General features: G+C 40.2%; 1 non-coding gene across 1 annotated transcript; it reads left to right on the forward strand.

Annotated features, from left to right (window-relative positions):
- Positions 1-17,523: 17,523 nt before the first annotated feature.
- Positions 17,524-17,627, forward strand: LOC148552749 (small nucleolar RNA R71). The gene has a single exon (XR_015892500.1). It is a non-coding gene; the product is annotated as a small nucleolar RNA R71 (small nucleolar RNA).
- Positions 17,628-17,859: the final 232 nt, after the last annotated feature.

Below are 17,859 nucleotides of genomic sequence, written 5' to 3' on the forward strand. Positions count from 1 at the left end.
ACAAGACCCCAAATGGCAGCTCGCAGACGAGGTCAAACACGTTAAGGGAGAGATAGTGAGAATGATTAACCTAAACTATGCGATACGAGCTCAGCATGTTTCGAAAAACCAGTTTGTGGAGTTTGTGGCATATCAGTTGATGGGTGAGGTTCAGCACTGGTAGCAGGGGAAGTACCGACTGATGTTTTTACAGTTTCTAATTAAGATTTTCAATTTCTAACTGGTATGGATTTGAATCATGTTGAAAAAGTTTTAGAGCTTAGAATGATTTTCAAATTTTGTTTGAGACTTTTAGTTTAAATGATTTGGTTTTGAAACTAAGCCAGAACTCTTGCTTTAAATGATAAGGTTTAAAAAGAAAAGCGAGTTTTATGATCTTGTTGATTTGTGAATTTGGGTTGTAATTTAACTCATCGAAAGGAATTCAAATTGAGAAGCTATGATTTAAGAATTCTAATGAATTTAAGGAGAATCATGATTTAAAGTAATTGATTTAAAAATAATTGATTTTTTAGTCTTTTGAAAAAGCTTAGACATTGAAAAGGTTTTGATTGAACTTGTTTTGAAAGCTTTGCAAAATGTTACAAAAGTGGTATTTTGTTTAAGGAAAAATTTTGGGTTCTTAGTGACAAATAATCATAGTGACGTAGCGGAAGGCGAGAGGAAACATCGACATGGTAGAACTATGGTGGACAAGAGGCTTTGACGACTTGTTTAAGTTGACGACGTGGATAGTAGAATGCTTCGTGGAGGATATATCACGCAATTCAAATTTTGGGGACAAAATTCCTAATTAGGAGGGGAGATTGTAAGAACCGAAATAACCGCTTTAATAAAATAATAATTTTTAACTGTCCGGAATTGGTTTGAAAAATTACATATCTTAATTTTAAAATATAAAGGTGAAATTTGAATTCAATAGATTTTTCTGAGTGAAAAAATGTATCTTTTATGAAAAGTTTTTGTAAAATCGCATACCGGCACTTAAGCCAGCAGTACCGGCTCTAGTCTGACCGGTACCACGTATTGAGAAAAATAAGATTTTAAAAATTGAATTTATTGTTTTGAAAGGACAAAAATAATTTAGAATTAAAAATCGGGTACTAATTCTAAAGGTTTGGCCCAAAGTTGGGCCAAACGGGCCAAAAACACTAACGGGTTGGATCGGGCCTAAGTTGGATCCAAGCCCAACATATATAAGTGAATTACAAGATCATTTGGCCTCAGTTTTTCGGAAACAAGAGAAAGAGGGGCGGTGAGAAGAGATAAGAAAGGTGATTGGGGTTTCACTATTCACCTCCTCTTTGAAAGCTCTATAACTTTTGATCCAGAGCTCCGTTTGACGAGCTGTTTGCATCCATGCGAAGATCTCGTCAAGATCTTCGATTCTAGCTGGGCATCTTTGGGGTGATCTAGCATTAAAATATTGTTGGGTTTTGCCCCTAATCTCGTTGGGTAAGGTAAGGTCTACTAAACCCTTGTGTTTAGTAAATTTTGTGAACCCTAGGTTTGATGTTTATATGTTATTTAATGTTAGATTGAGTTTTGGTATTTGTTAGAGTTGGTTTGAGGCTTTTGGATCGAGCTTAGTGGCTTCGTTTTGGTGTTTGGTGCATTTTGAGAATCGGCCAAGGGATGGTTTCGGTTTCCTTTATGTAATATGTAATGTTTCTAGACACTTAGGCTAGTGGACCTTAGGATAGGATTGAATTGGTTGTTAAAAATTATTGGATTGATGATGTATGATGATTTTGATGAATATGATGGGAATTATTAATGTTGGGTAATGAATGTAGATGATGAAATGAGTATTGATTGTGTGGATGATAATTGTGATATAATGATTGTGATGTGATGATGTTGTAAATTGATGAAGGGTGTCTGTGATGAATTTGATTGTGTAAATTATTAGTATGGAAATATTGAATTGGAATTCTGGATTGGTATTGAATTATGGTGGAGATGTTGAGTGAATTAGGTGTGGAAGTGATGGAAGTACAATGGAATAGTAAAGTATAGTATGTGGTAGTGTTGTGATGAAATTGGGTACGTTTTGGTTATAAGATTTGGAAATTTGAGAACTTTGATGTTTTTGAGTAAAACTTGATTTTTCGTGAACTTTGATGGATCATAACTTTAGCCTCATATTTTGAAATTAGTTGGAAAATCTTTTAAATTAAAGATGATTTAAAGAGCTTTAAATTGATATAAAGTTTGATGGAAATTAATTTTTGTAGAGAAAGTTATGAACGTTTAAAGTTTGGTGTTTAAAACTAATTTTTGTAACTATAGAATTTTGCAATTCTGGGATGGCATGCGTACGCGAGCACCCCCATACGCGGGCGTGCATCTCTGCCAGGCCCTCATGCGTATGTGGCCCTATGTATGCATATGCGAGATGTGCCAAACGGCCTCCTGCGCCACACGCGGGTGATGGTTTCTGTCCAGCACCCATGCATACACAAACTTATGGTATGTGTACGCATACACCCTGTTTTGCTGAAAATTGATTTTTCTTTACTTTTAAGGGTTCTCTAGCTTATCAAACTTCTTTAACTTATCCTCAATACTTGTTGCTAGTAATTAGACTCTAAGACTAGTGAAGATGGGATAATTAAATTGAATCGGTGATTTTTCTTTAATATGAGTTTAGAGCCGGTGACTTAGGCTTTGGAAGGTTTATGGATGAGATTGGTGAATGTGGTGTGGTGAGGTATTTCCTTGACGAGACTTTGAGATTTGGAATGATTATGTCGTATTTGGGGAACTTAAGAACTGATGATGGTTATGATGAGCTTGATGGATATTCGAGGAGAGTGTGTCGGGCATTATATCCCTGGAACGATTTATGATGAAACATATGTTGTTGTTGTTTTCCTTCTCCACCGCAAGAGTGTGACAGGCACTATATCCTTGGAGCATGCAAGTTTTCCAGGCACTATATTCTCGGAATGATACAAAAGCGTGTCAGGCGCTATATCCTCGGACATGGCAGAAAAGCGACATCCGAAAGAATGTGTTGGGTTGGCATTTATGGACCTACAAGTGATATCACGAGCCAATAGGACAGGCATTCATCATATGCATCTTCTACATGCTTGCTTGCTTTGATTACGTGAGTTATGCCTATTTGAGTAACATGCCTAAATGCTAATTATTTACTTGCTGTATATGTATATTACCTGTGTATTACTTGCTTGCATTATCTGTGACTGTCTGGCATTAAGGAGGAACGGGAGGCGGTGGCGATGGGATCGCACGGAGGTTAGGTTGATGAAGGCTGTGGGATACAGTGGTGTGACTAGTTTTAGTTAGAAATCCCCTAAGTTTAGATAACCCTGTTTATGGTTTATGGTTTTAGTTATTTATTTTTGTTAAGCTTGAGTATCTGTTTTCGATGTGAAGTTCTAGGATTGCCTTTGGTGTCCTAGAACCTTATATCTTACATATCTGTTTTCTGCTTAAGGCTAGTGATGTGGTAAAATATAGAACAAAAGGGGATTAAAGGGCTCAAACTGGATAACAAAGGTAATTAAAAGGGTAGGCTATTTGGGATAAGTGAGCTAATAACAAATGATGGCCTCAATCATATGCATGCATATATACATTAAACATTGGACATATAGAGTGGAACAAAATAAAGATTACAATTATAGAGAAGAAAACACACAAGAATAAAATATTATGCTTAAATAATGTAACCATGCAATTAAGCTCAATTCTCACAGGTTGTGTGTTCTTAGCTACAATTCATGTTCCAAATTACAATCTTCAAACAAGTTTAACACAAATTTTAAATTTAAATTAGTGAAATACCATAAAAAAGGGTCTTGAAAAAGAAAATATTACTTCAACCAAGTAGTAACTAAATGCATAAAATCAAACAAACATGCAATTAAACATGCAAATGCAACAACGAACAAACAAATAAAGTAAAATATTGGTGTTGAGAAGAAAATAACTAACTCATTGAGATCGGTATCGACCCCCCCACACTTAAAGATTGCACCATCCTCGGTGCATGCTGAGATGTGCAAGTGGACGGGCGGTTATAACTGATGCTTTTCCAAAGAATGTGCAGATGGACTTGTCTGTTGCCCCATATAGAAGTTCTTCCTTTCCTTTCTTCGGTGGCCATCCTGAAAGAAGATGAAAAGGAAGAAAAGTAACCCAGAAATAAAGATAAGAAAACAAATAAAGTATGGGTGAGTTAATGCCAAATAATGAGGGTCTCAATTACATGGTAGCTACAATATGCAAGTGAGAAAACAGTAGAAGCAAATGGCATAACAATAGTGCAAAAATTGCAGCAATGGGGGAGAGAGAGTGGGTAATGAAAGATAATGTAAGTTCATGTCAATGCAAAAGGAATACAGGTATCATAAAAGATTAGCATTGGCAGTGACAGATAAAGAATATCACCCAACAGTGTAAAACAAGTCACTAAGCACCAAATAATACCAGAAAAGATGCAACAGTTGAATAAGGACATTTAACACCAATCGAAAAATAATGAACGTAGAAAAGAAAATAAAAATACGCACAAAAGTAAAATGCAATGAAGAAAAATATGCAAATGTAATAAATATAGAAGGTTAAAGAAATGAAGAAGAAGAAAGGGAGAAAGGAGAAAGAAAGAAGGAGAGAAGATAGAAGAAAAGAGAAGGAGATTAAAAACCGGATGCGACGCTTGCGCGCAGGGCACGCGTGCGCGTGAAAACTGCATTAACCATGTGACGCTGATAAACCCATATTTCATGAGTTCTTTTGTGCTTAATTTGAGTGATTTATTCAATCCTTCAGCTACTTATTCACATTAATTGCATGGTTTTACTTCCCCTTCCTTATTATGTGATGTAAATGAAAAACATGTTTCCTAAGCTTTAAAATTAATTAATTTAATTACCTTTATTTCCATTCGATGCCGTGATTAGTGTGTTGAGTAGTTTCAGATTTTCTAAGGCAGAATGACTTAAAGGATGAAAAAGGAAACATACTAAAATGGAAGGAGAAAGCAAAACGGAGCTTTAAGGAAACTGGTATCCACGCGATCGCATGGATGACGCGATCGCGTGCCAAGCACGAATCAGCAGCAACGCGGCTGCATGACTGACGCGACCGCGCGCCTTAAGAAGAACGCACATGACGCGGTCGCATGACTGACGCGACCGCGTGGCAAGGAAAAGCTCCGAATGACGCGACCGCGTGACCCACGCGGACGCGTGATAGAAGCCACGCACCAGAAATTACAGAATATGCCCCCAGCGAATTCTGAAGCCCTTTTTGGCCCAGATCCAAGTACAGACAGCATAGACCAGAGGTTATAAAGTGTGGGAATGCATCCATTCAGAGAGAGCTCGCATATTTTATCTTTCAATGATTTAGATTTAGTTGAGAGGGAGATCTTCTCTCTCTCTCTTTTAGGATTTAGGATTTCTTCTTGTTTTAAGAGTAACTCTGGATCCCAGGTTTAATGTTCTTTTATTTTAGTTTTACTTTTATTTATTTATTCCAACATTTGAATTGATTATTATAATTTGATTTATGAATTATTCCATGTCACATATTGTTCTTTGAATTTATGATATTTGAGGTATTTTCAGTTTATGATTATTCTCTTTGATTTAAGTTACCATTGCTTCCCATCTAAGGATATTTTTATTATTCCAGCAATTTTACTTTTTCCCCTTTTGGTCCTGGTTAAGAATTCAGTAACTCAACACTTATTAAACTCAACATAATTGATAATCGTTATCTTGCTAATTGAGCTGAACTTAAATAATCCCAACCTTTTCTTAGGAAATAATTAGTATTTAAAGGTCAATTCAATTAGTCCCTTGTTTTTCCCTTGCTTAGTAAATGTTGACCAAGTGGAGTTTAGATTCAACTTTCATTATAATTGAGAGAGATAACTATGTTGGACCTCTAATTTCTCTTACCTTGCCAAAAGTCTGCTTTACAGTATTTATTTATTTTAATTGCCATCTACTTTACTTGTCATTTAAATTACTTGCTTCTCATCTTCTAAACCCCGATTACAACCTTTATAGCCAATAATAAGAACATACTTCCTCGCAGTTCCTTGAGAAGATGACCCGAAGTTTGAATACTCGGTTAACAATTTCTAAAGGGGTTTGTTACTTGTGACACCCAAAACGTTTGTGTGAAAGGACTTTTGAAGGTTTAGAAACTATACTTGCAACGAGGATTTATCCGCAAATTTCTAGACCACGCAAAAGTCCTCTCATCAAAATGGCGCCGTTGCCGGGGAACTGCTAACGTGTGCCTTATTACTGGTTATTGTAAATATTTTTCTTTTGCTTGTTTATTTATTTTTGTCTTTCCTTTTTATCTTTATTCGCTACTATGAACTCTCACCCCCCTTGCTTTGAGTTTGGTTCTAATATTGTTAAAGGAAATAGAAGTTACAGCAGGAATGTGCATCAAGGTCAAACCAATCAAGGATGGATGGGACCAAGAGGATCTAATCAACCCTTTTGGCAGCAACACCCTCCGAGATATCCTAGACAAAGACCATTCTATAGTGCATACCCAGCTGAAAGACATGGTGGACAACCTTGTAACTACCAACAAGCCCCACCCCGTGCATATAAACTATCCTTTCAACATAACCTCGAACCACCACACTCACAAGCTTCTCTTCACCATTCGCCACCATATGATCCTTTCTTATCCCAATACCAATCCAATCACTCCTAATCACCACCACTTTCCTTTGTGTCATGTCCAAGTCCAGCAACCCGAGAAGCAGAGGATCGCCTAAAGAAAACAGTAATTAAATTTCAAACAACCATTCAACAACTGGAGCAAGCGTTAATTCAATGGGCTTCCAGGCGCTCAAATACACAAGGATCAGCCACAGCTCCATGTGGACAGCCCAATCAAGAGCGTAGCATGAAGGAGCTACCAGAAACTCCAGTGGACAAGATAGAGCATGAATTTGTACTAGAACAATTAGAAGAAGCTGTCTTTGTTCAAGAAGAAGAGTTGGTTGAAGACCTAGGAGATGCTAAACTTCCATGGGAATCCAGAATTGAGGAAAACTCCGTCCAGGATGCTACAGTTGATGCTAAGGAGGATACTGTACAATCTCCAATGCAAGTCGTTTATGAGGAATCAGACGGAATAATCCAAGAAGCAATTTCCCTTGATGATGATAGTCACAAGTCTAGCTCTCTTGGTGATGAACTTGCATCCACAAGTGAATTCTCTGAGATCGAAGAATCTTCCCCAAGTGAATATGAAGATGATGCAGAGGTAGATTTCTCTCAACCTCCAATCTATGAATCAAGTGATGAGGAAGACATAGAAGACTTTGACCAGGACACAGATACAATTGAAGATCTTTGCAAAGAAGTGGAGGAATTCACAGAAGAGCACAAGGAAATGGAACTTGCAGAACCACCAAAAATACCTATCCCAAGGCCATTACCACCTAACACAAGCTTCAAGTGGGTACAATCCTTAACTTATAACTTTACTTATTCACTTGAATATGGTTTGCTTGAAACAGATGGCCAGCTCAGAGCTCTCTGCGGCTTTAAGAGTAAGAGGGAAATGGCTCGTACTCAGAGCTGGTGCACAAGGTTCAATAAGGTTCCACGCTTCACCTCGAAGTACACGGGTTGGTATCATGCTCAATTGCATGGATCACGGAGAACGTTTGGTCACCACGGTGAGATTCTACTTTTTAAACCGCCCGGATGGAAACATGTAGATCAAGACGGAGGCGGATTCAAAAGCAAGACTTGGAATCTTGGAGTTTATTCTGACATTTGTTATCCCGGGAGCCTAACAATTTATTTGAAGCTGCTCAGAAGCTTCACATGCCTAGTTTGGGACCCCGGAGGCTATTGGCATTCCAAGCACTGGTGGAGATTTTTGGACGAATTTAAACATAAACCACCATAACAGGATACTCCTCCAATGTCCAACTTAAGGACTTTAACTAAAAGTGCTAGGTGGGAGATAACCCACCATGGTATGGTCGCTTCTTTTTCAATTTATTTCTTGTTAATTGCTTTCATTTTTTCTTTTTCATTTTAATATTAAACCTGGAATCATGCATAGCATTCATGTTAATCATTGCATTCTGCATTTTTCATGCATATATATAATAAAAAAAAGGGGTGCACGACGCGACCGCATGCCCCTTGCGATCGCGTCATATTGCGAAAAACACCACCCGTGCGACCGCGTGACCCACGCGGCCGCGTGATATATATCGGTGTAAGGATCCAACGAACAGAAAGTTAGGCTGTAATCGTACGGCCCTTGTGCGTTTTGCACAAATTGGCCCACGCGATCGCATGCCCCATGCGATCGCGTCACTTGCACAATATCAATCCCATGCGACCGCGTGAGCGACGCGATCGCGTCGCATGGATTGCACATCACCCCAAAAGGAGACAGAGAGTTGCGCTGAAATGGAGCTGGAGTCGTGCGTTTAGCAGAATTTCCAGTGACGCGATCGCACGACCCACGCGATCGCGTCACTCCTCTTTTCCCCCTCTCATGCGATCGCGCGACCCACGCGATCGTATCACTCCCATTTTCATCCCAACCACGCGACCGCGTGCCCCACGCGGCCGCGTGGATTCGAAAATATAACCCCCCCAGCCCGCGAACCCTATCAGTCGCGCAGCCCCCCCACCCCCAACCCTCTCTTCCCTCCCTTCTTCTCCCTTCTTCCTCTCTCCTCCCCTCTCCACCACTGCCTACCGCAACCACCGCCCACCACCGCCGGCCATCCAGCCGCGCCCCCCCTCCGCCACCCACCCGCAAGCCCCCCTCCCTTCCTCTATCCCTAACCCTAACCCCTCTTGATGCGCGGAAAACTTCTCTCTCAACAAATCTCCCTTCGGCAAGTGTACCGAATTTGTCGTCAAGTAAAAACTCACAATAGAGTGAGGTCGAATTCCACAGGGATTGATTGATCAAGCAACTTTAATTAGAAGAATGTTCTAGTTGAGCGAATTCAGAATTTGGGTTGAGAGTTGCAGAAAATAAAATAGCGGGAATGTAAATAACAGAAAAGTAAATGCTAGAATTAAAGGACTGGAAATAAATGACTGAAAATAAATTGCAGAATTGTAAATGGGAATGGGGGATTTGCTCATAAAAGTAAATGGCAGAAATTAAAGAGAATGGGTAAGATCAGAGATGGGGAGTTCATTGGGCTTAGGAGATGTTGCAATTCTCCGGATCAAGTTCATTTTTATCTCTTCCTCAATCAATGCACTCATTGATCTCCTTGGTAATCTTAAGTGATTGAATTACAATTTCTTGCAATTCAATCTCTCAAATCTTGATCAATAGCCAATTCCTTGGTCAATTGCTCATGAGAAGAGATGAAGTATGGTCACTGATTATACCACATGCATTTCCCAAATCAAGTATTAAGAGGGTTATAGTCACATACCCATCCAAACCCAATTTGGTCCAGCATGAGAAAGCATTTCTAGCTTGATCTCTTCATTCCTCTTTCAAGGTTCAAAAGAGATCCAAGTTTGAACAGCTTCTCTTCCAAGATAACTACTCAATTGGATGAAGATCGAAAGCTTTCAAGTATAATCCAGAGGAAAGATAGAAGAAGAATAATGAAAATTAGTATTGATCCATCAAATTACAACAGAGCTCCCTAACCCAATGAAGGGGTTTAGTTGTTCATAGCTCTTGAAAATGAAAACAAAGATGGAGAATACATCATAAAACTAGAAATTGCAAAGAAAGTAAAATACAGAGAGTAGTTCTCTTTTTCCCAGCCTCCAGAACTCTTTCTCAATTCAAAGCTACTCCTATATATACTATTCTTCTCAGCTTCTAGTGTGATTCTTCAAGTCTTGGGCCTTTGGATCTTGAGTTTGAAGCAATTCCTTTCTTTATTTGGGCTTGGCTTTACTTGCAGAGAGAAAGTGTGAAGTGGGCGGAGACTTTAGTTCAGGACGTTAGGGGTGTTAATATTTAGTGAGAATATAAGTTTGAGAACGTTAGTGACACTTAACATTGTCACTAATTTTCCAATGCACCCCTTTGCCTCACGTTAAAACCCACGTTAACTAGGTTAACGTGGCTTTTAACGTTGTCTTGTTATCCTTCGAGAACGTTAGTGACACTCAACATTGTCACTAACGTTCCAGTGTGCCCCTTCTTGCTTCACGTTAAAGCCCACGTTAACTAGGTTAACATGGCTTCTAACGTGGCCCTTGCCATCCTTCGAGAACGTTAGTGACATTCAACATTGTCACTAACGTTCCAACGTGCCCCTAGGTCTCACGTTAGAGTCCACGTTAACTAGGTTAACGTGGCTTCTAACGTGGCCATCCTTAGCCATCCCAACGTTAGTGACAATGTTGAGTGTCACTAACGTTGGCTCATCCTTCATTCCTCATCGTTAGCTTCCACGTTAACCAAGTTAACATGGAAGTTAACGTGACTCTTGGGGGTTGTGTGGTTGCTTCAATGTTAGTGACATTGTTGAGTGTCACTAATGTTGTCGACAACTCTTCATCCCTTACGTTAGTTCCCACGTTAACCAAGTTAACATGGGAGTTAACGTGGTACTTTGCATCATAGGCCAATGTTAGTGACAATGTTGAGTGTCACTAACGTTGGCTTCTCTTCCCCCCTTAACGTTAGAGGCCACGTTAACCTAGTTAACGTGGCTTCTAACGTGGCCATTTATGAGTAATTGCCAACGTTAGTGACAATGTTAAGTGTCACTAACGTTGGCTCAACTTCTCTCCTCCACGTTAGAGTTCACGTTAACTTAGTTAACGTGACTCTCTAACGTGGGCATTGTTGGCTTTTTGAGAGTGTTATTGGCAATCACTTTTCTCATTAACCTTGCAAGTTACCTCCCCTTTTCTTGCTTCCTTTTGGTCCTGAAATCAAGCAATAAAGTGCATCAAAGCTCTAGTCCAAGTCATGAGTAATGCAACATAATATTTGTCACTAAACTTATGCAAAATCCTCATGAAATTATGTAAAATGCACAATGTATGCTTGAATCAAGGCATAGGTGAATATCTACCCAAAACTAGCTTATTTCCTAAAGAAATGCATGAAACTAGCCTAAAAACAGTAAAGAAAAGGTCAGTGAAACTGGCCAAGATGCCCTGGCATCACAACACCAAACTTAAAGCTTGCTTGTCCCTAAGCAAGTACTGGAACAAGAGAATGATGAATGGAATATCCAGAGGAGTGAGTCATTCTTGTGGAAGTCATGTTACTGATTTTATGGTGGTTTCATGCATAGCAACTTAGGTTCATTCCATTACTGGCTTTCAGACCTTTATCATGTCTCTAAACACCCACTTTGTTTATATCCCATGAGACTTTTATTCATTGATCCTTTTATTGTTATTTCAAGGGTTGTTTGTGCTATTTAGGCTAAGTGCTCTGTAAGGGGGCAACTCTTTAAGATAAGCTTTCAGCCAACACTCCCGAACCAGTTGGTTCAAGGTGCTAGGTGTTGAGACACCCCTAAGGACTTACTCCCTAAAGTCTCTCCCCCATACATACACACCACAGGCATATAGTTTGTTTATTTTCTTTTCTTGAGACCTTGGTGTCCAGCACCTCTTTGGGTTACTAAATGCTCTGTAGTGAGGGTTACTCTTGATAGTGGATTTTCAGCTGATAATCCCGAGTTAGTTAACCCAAGTTACCAAGTGATAAAGCACCCCTGAGAGCTTATTCATCCAAGTAGATCTCTCACACAGGAGCACCACAGACACTTGTCTCAAGGTCCAAACCATTGGTGCCTAGCCTTATTGCTTACTCTTTTTCTTTTGTTTTTCACTTCCATTATTCTTTCCCTTTTCTCTTATTAGGATCTTGTCATATGCTCAGTCTCATGGGGTGTTTCTTAAGCACAGTATTCATGACAGATAGTTGTCCTCCCATCTTCTGGTTGAACCAACTTAGCTAACTTATGACACACCATAAACTCATGAACTTACTCCATAGTATGAACTCTATTCTGGTCTTTAAAAACACTATCATTCTCTTTTTATTTGATTTAAAGGGACAAGCTTACAAGTAAATAAGGGAATGATGCAGTGACATTTAAACCAGAAATCATGGACCTATTCAGAAGGAAAACTTAAAAGACAGAATTTAAAAAGGGTTCAACTACGAGTAACTACAAATTAAAAGTGCATTCGGACTTCCAACTTTCAACAATTCTAAGTACAATGAAATTAGGTAACAATACAACCTTCGGGTGATGATCTCTGGTTCCCCTCTCTCTTTGTCATCATCCTAGTTTTTGCTGCCTCGCTTCTTTGGGTGAAGGTGCACCATTTCCTTATAAGATTCCTGCAAGGTTACTGGAAGTTGCTTGTTCCCAAAGCACTTGAGACATAGTTAGCTTACATGTATGCTTGTGCCTCTTGAACTCAATTTGGTGTGTGAACATCAAACTTAGTTCTTTGCCCAGTACAAAATATTGCATATATGCAGAGACCCTCATATCTTGTTATCAACAAAGCAATGATCACCTATAGTCTAACTACATCTAAGTGGTTTCTCTTGATTGGATGGAGCTAGCAATGTTCTTTTGGAGTGGAGTGTAATTCTAACCAATGTCCTTCAGTGGAACACCAAACTTAGAACTACACTATCATTCTTGGATTGTTCTGGTGTGGAACACCAAACTTAGCTCCTTACAATACAGGGGAAACAACTTGTGATTTTTATTGAAATAAAGATGAAAGTGAAACTACCTGAGGTTAGGTTGCCTCCCAACAGAGCGTTCTTTTATCGTCACTAGCTCGACGAGTCCTTAATTACTTGAGATGGTACTTTACTCTGGGGTTTTCCCCCATGTTGCCCAGATAATGCTTGAGTCTTTGTCCATTCACTGTAAAAGTCCTCTCTGAACCTTCATCCGTGATTTTGATGTGGCCATATGGTGATACTTTTGTAACCAAGAAAGGTCCGGACCACCTTGACTTCAGTTTTCCTGGGAACAGCCTTAATTTAGAATTGTAAAGGAGTACTTGCTGCCCTTTTTCGAAACTCCTGGGTGCCAGATGCATGTCATGTTTTCTCTTTGCCTTCTCTTTATACATCTTAGTGTTTTCATAGGCTTGTGACCTGAATTCCTCCATCTCTTGCAGCTGCAAGATCCTTTTTGCACCAGCAGCAATGCTGTCAAAATTTAGTATCTTGATAGCCCAAAGAGCTTTGTGTTCCAGCTCCAGTGGTAAATGACAAGCCTTCCCATAGACTAGTTGATATGGAGACATTCCAAGTGGAGTTTTGAATGCTGTTCTATATGCCCACAGAGCATCATCCAACTTCTTCGACCAATCCTTTCTAAATGCGCCCACAGTCTTTTCCAGGATCCTCTTCAGCTCTCTGTTGGATATCTCAGTTTGCCCACTTGTTTGAGCATGGTAAGGTGTGGCTACTTTGTGTTTTACCCCATATCGTAGGAGGATAGCTTCTAGTGGTTTGTTACAAAAGTGGCTCCCTCCATCACTGATGAGGCTCTTAGGACTCCAAACCGGCTAAAGATATTCTTCCTGGGGAAGTTCATGACTACCTTGTTATCATTAGTTGGGGTTGCAATAGCCTCTACCCACTTGGAAACATAATCCACTGCTACCAAGATGTACTTGTTTGCATATGAGGTTGGGAATGGTCCCATGAAATCAATTCCCCACACATCAAACAGTTCCAGTTCCAAGATGAAATTTTGTGGCATGGCGTTTCTTTTGGGCAGGTTTCCAGATATTTGGCATTCATTGCAGCTTTTTACTAGTTCCTTGGCATCCTTGAAAAGGGTGGGCCAAAAGAATCCGCTTTGTAACACCTTTGCTGCAGTTCTGTCCCCTTCAAAGTGCCCGCCATAGCATGAATCGTGGCAGTTCCACAGGACTTCTCTCCCTTCCTCTTCCGAAACACATCTTCTAAGAATTCCATCTGAACATTTCTTGAAGAGATATGGCTTGTCCCAGACAAAGTATTTTGCATCATTCATGAGCTTCCTCTTTTGATGTTTATTGATCCCTGGGGATAATGCCCCAGTTGCCTTGAAATTTGCAATATCTGCGAACCATGGTGCTTTGTGAACTGTCATCAACTACTCATCAGGGAAGAGCTCGCTCACATTTGTACCATTTTCTCCACCTTGATCATGAGGGATTCTGGATAGGTGATCTGCCACCTTGTTCTCCACTCCTTTCTTGTCTCTGATTTCAATATCGAATTCCTGCAACAGTAAGATCCACCTTATTAGTCTTGGCTTTGATTCTTGCTTGGCAAACAAATATTTAAGTGCTGTGTGATCTGTAAAAACAATCACTTTAGCACCAATGAGGTATGATCTAAATTTGTCAAATGCAAAAACTATTGATAGCAACTCCTTTTCAGTAGTGGTATAATTTCTTTGGGTTTCATTAAGGACTTTGCTAGCATAGTAAATCACACAAACTAGGTTATCTTTCCTTTGTCCTAACACTGCCCCAACTGCAAAATCAGATGCATCGCACATCAATTCAAATGGTAGGTTCCAATCAGGTGGGGAAATGATAGGGGCAGAGGATAACCTCATTTTCAAATGTGCAAATGCTAGCATGCATGTTTCATCAAAGATGAATGGTGTATCAGATACAAGGAGATTGCTTAAGGGCTTGGCTATCTTTGAAAAATCTTTAATGAACCTTCTGTAGAAACCAGCATGACCTAAAAAACTTCTAATTGCCTTGACATCACTGGGTGGGGGTAGTTTTTCAGTAAGTTCTACTTTAGCTCTATCAACCTCAATGCCTTGGTGAGAGACCTTGTGACTAAGGACTATTCCTCCTGTCACCATGAAGTGGCATTTTTCCCAGTTCAAGACCAAATTGGTCTCTTGGCACCTTTTCAATACCAAGGCGAGGTGATGTAGGCAACTAGGAAAAGAATCTCTGAATACCGAGAAATCATCCATAAAAACTTCAATGAATTTTTCTATCATATCTGAAAAGATAGAAAGCATGCAGCGTTGGAAAGTTGCAGGGGCATTACATAACCCAAATGGCATGCGCCTATAGGCAAACACTCTATACGGACAGGTAAATGAGGTTTTCTCTTGGTCTCTTGGATCAACCACTATTTGGTTATATCGTGAATAACCGTCGAAAAAATAATAATATGCGTGCCCTGCAAGTCTTTCCAACATCTAATCCATGAATGGAAGGGGAAAATGGTCCTTTCGTGTAGCCTCATTAAGTTTCCTGTAGTCTATGCACATCCGCTATCCTGTGACAGTCCTTGTAGGTATGAGCTCGTTCTTCTCATTGGTAACCACAGTGATCCCTCCCTTCTTTGGTACAACATGTATGGGGCTAACCCAAGGGCTGTCCGAAATTGGGTATATGACCCCTCCTTGCCAAAGCTTCATAACCTCTTTCTGTACCACTTCCTTCATGATTGGGTTCAGCCTTCTTTAGGATTGAATGGATGGCTTGGCGTCATCTTCCAACAGTATTTTATGCATGCATATGGCTGAACTGATTCCCTTCAAGTCAGCAAGGGTCCATCCAATGGCATCCTTATGCTCCCGCAGCACCTTGAGTAGCTCGTCCTCTTGATCTTGATTGAGGGATGAATTTATGATCACTGGGTAGTTTTCATTTTCTCCTAGATATGCATATTTGAGAGTGGGTGGCAATGCTTTGAGTTCGGGTTTGGGTGCTTCTGATTTTTCGTTCCCTTCCTTTGGTGCATCTGGTATATGTATTTCTGCTGTAGCTACCTCTTCACTTGATTCAGATTCTTCCTCCACCAATCTCTAGTTCTCTTCAGGTTCATCTTCTTCAAAATTCTCCTGCACTTCATCCTCAAGTGCATCTAACCTCATGCATTCCCCCAATTGTTCCGGTGGATAACTCATGGCCTTGAACACATTGAATGTCATCTTTTCATTGTGTAATCTCAGGGTGAGGTCACCCTTCTGAACATAAAATGACAGCTCCAGCAGTGGCCAAGAATGGCCTTCCCAAGATAATGGAGGTCTTGGCGTCTTCCTGCATGTCCAGCACCACAAAATCTGTTGGGAATATGAAATCTCATACTTTTACTAGCAAATCCTCTACTATCTCGTGAGGGAATTTGAACGACCGGTCTGCCAGTTGTAGAGCTATTTTTGTTGGTTTAGCCTCCTCAATTTTTATCTTTCTCATCATAGCTACTGACATCAAATTGATGCTGGCCCCTAAGTCACAAAGAGCCTTTTCTACTGTGATTTCTCCTATAATGCAAGGGATCTGAAAACAACCAGGATCCTTCAGTTTCTAAGGTAGTTTATGCTGAATGATAGCACTGCACTCTTCAGTTAGTATCAGAGTCTCATTGTTTTTCCAGCTTCTCTTCTTAGTCATTAGCTCCTTCAAAAACTTGGCATAAAGTTGTATTTGTTCTATGGCTTCAGCAAATGGTATGTTGATTTGTAGCTTCTTGAAGATTTCCAAAAACCTCAAGAACTGGTTGTCATCTTCCTTTTTCTTCAATAGCTGGGGGTATGGAGCTCTTGAGATGTTCAGTTGGGGTATCTTTTTTTCTTTCTGCAGACTTGGCGTGGGGGGTTGCACTCCATCTTGCTCTTCTCCCTTTTCATTTGAGCCTTCTTCTTGTGGTTTTTCGGGATGTTCCTTCAGTTCCTTCCCACTCCTAAGTGTGATAGCTTGACACTCCTCCCTTTTGCTTGAATGGGCATCATAGCAAAAATTGTGGTTAGGAAGCTGCTTAAACAGATAGCTGATTTGTGTTTCCAGTTTTGTGATGGCAGCATTTTGATTCTGCATGTTTGACTGCACTTCCTCTCTGAATGTTTTACTGTCTTGAATGTTTCTGCATATTCCTTCAATGAAGGTTTCAATCTTGGAGAGCTTGTCATCAATTGATGAGTGATTCGGAGCAGATGTGCTCTTTTGGTTTTGATAAGTGTGTGGAGAAGTGTTGTTGTGGGGGTGTTGAGATGTCCTCTGGGTGAATTGCTGGTGAGCTGCATTGTTGTTGGAGTTGTAACGTCTCTGGTCTTGGTTTTGATCTTGCTCACTTCCCCACCCAAAGTTTGGGTGGTTTCTCCATCCAGGGTTGTAAGTCTTGGAGTATAGATCATAGTTTTTCCTTGGTGAATTCCCAATGTAGTTGGCTTGCTCTTGACTCCCCTCTGCTTCTTCATTCACTCCTTCTTGGATTGTTGATGAAGATGAGATTGCTGCTACTTGGTTCCTCTCCATCTTCTTGGTGAGGTCAGCCAGCTGCTAGGTAATGAGCTTGTTTTGGGCCAACAGAGCATCTACATTGTTTAGCTCTATCACTCCTCTTGTGTTCCCTTTTTCGGAAGCATAGAAGTAGTCATTTTCTGCTACTGTTTCAATAACATCTATGGCTTCCTCAATGGTCTTCTTCTTGTTCAAGGATCCTCCAGATGAATGGTCCACGGCCTTCTTTGACTCATAGGATAGCCCTTCATAGAAGATGTGCAGCTGCACCCATTCGTTGAACATGTCAGGTGGACACCTCCTTGTTAAGTCCTTGAACCTCTCCCATGCTTCATACAGAGTCTCACCATCTTGTTGTCTGAAAGTTTGAACCTCAGCTCTCAGCCTATTGATTCGTTGAGGAGGGTAAAATCTTGCTAAGAATTTGTTCACCACATCCTCCCAAGTTGTCAAGCTCTCCCTTGGGAAAGATTCCAGCCACTTGGCTGCCTTGTCCCTGAGTGAAAAAGGAAATAAGAGCAGTCTATAGGCGTCAGGATGAACACCATTAGATTTTACTGTGTCACATATTCTCAGGAAGGTGGTCAAATGTTGATTGGGGTCTTCTTGAACACCTCCT

The sequence above is a fragment of the Arachis ipaensis genome, chromosome B7, assembly GCF_059453495.1.
Source record: "Arachis ipaensis isolate K30076 ecotype BB chromosome B7, ASM5945349v1, whole genome shotgun sequence".
NCBI classification, from domain to species: domain Eukaryota; kingdom Viridiplantae; phylum Streptophyta; class Magnoliopsida; order Fabales; family Fabaceae; genus Arachis; species Arachis ipaensis.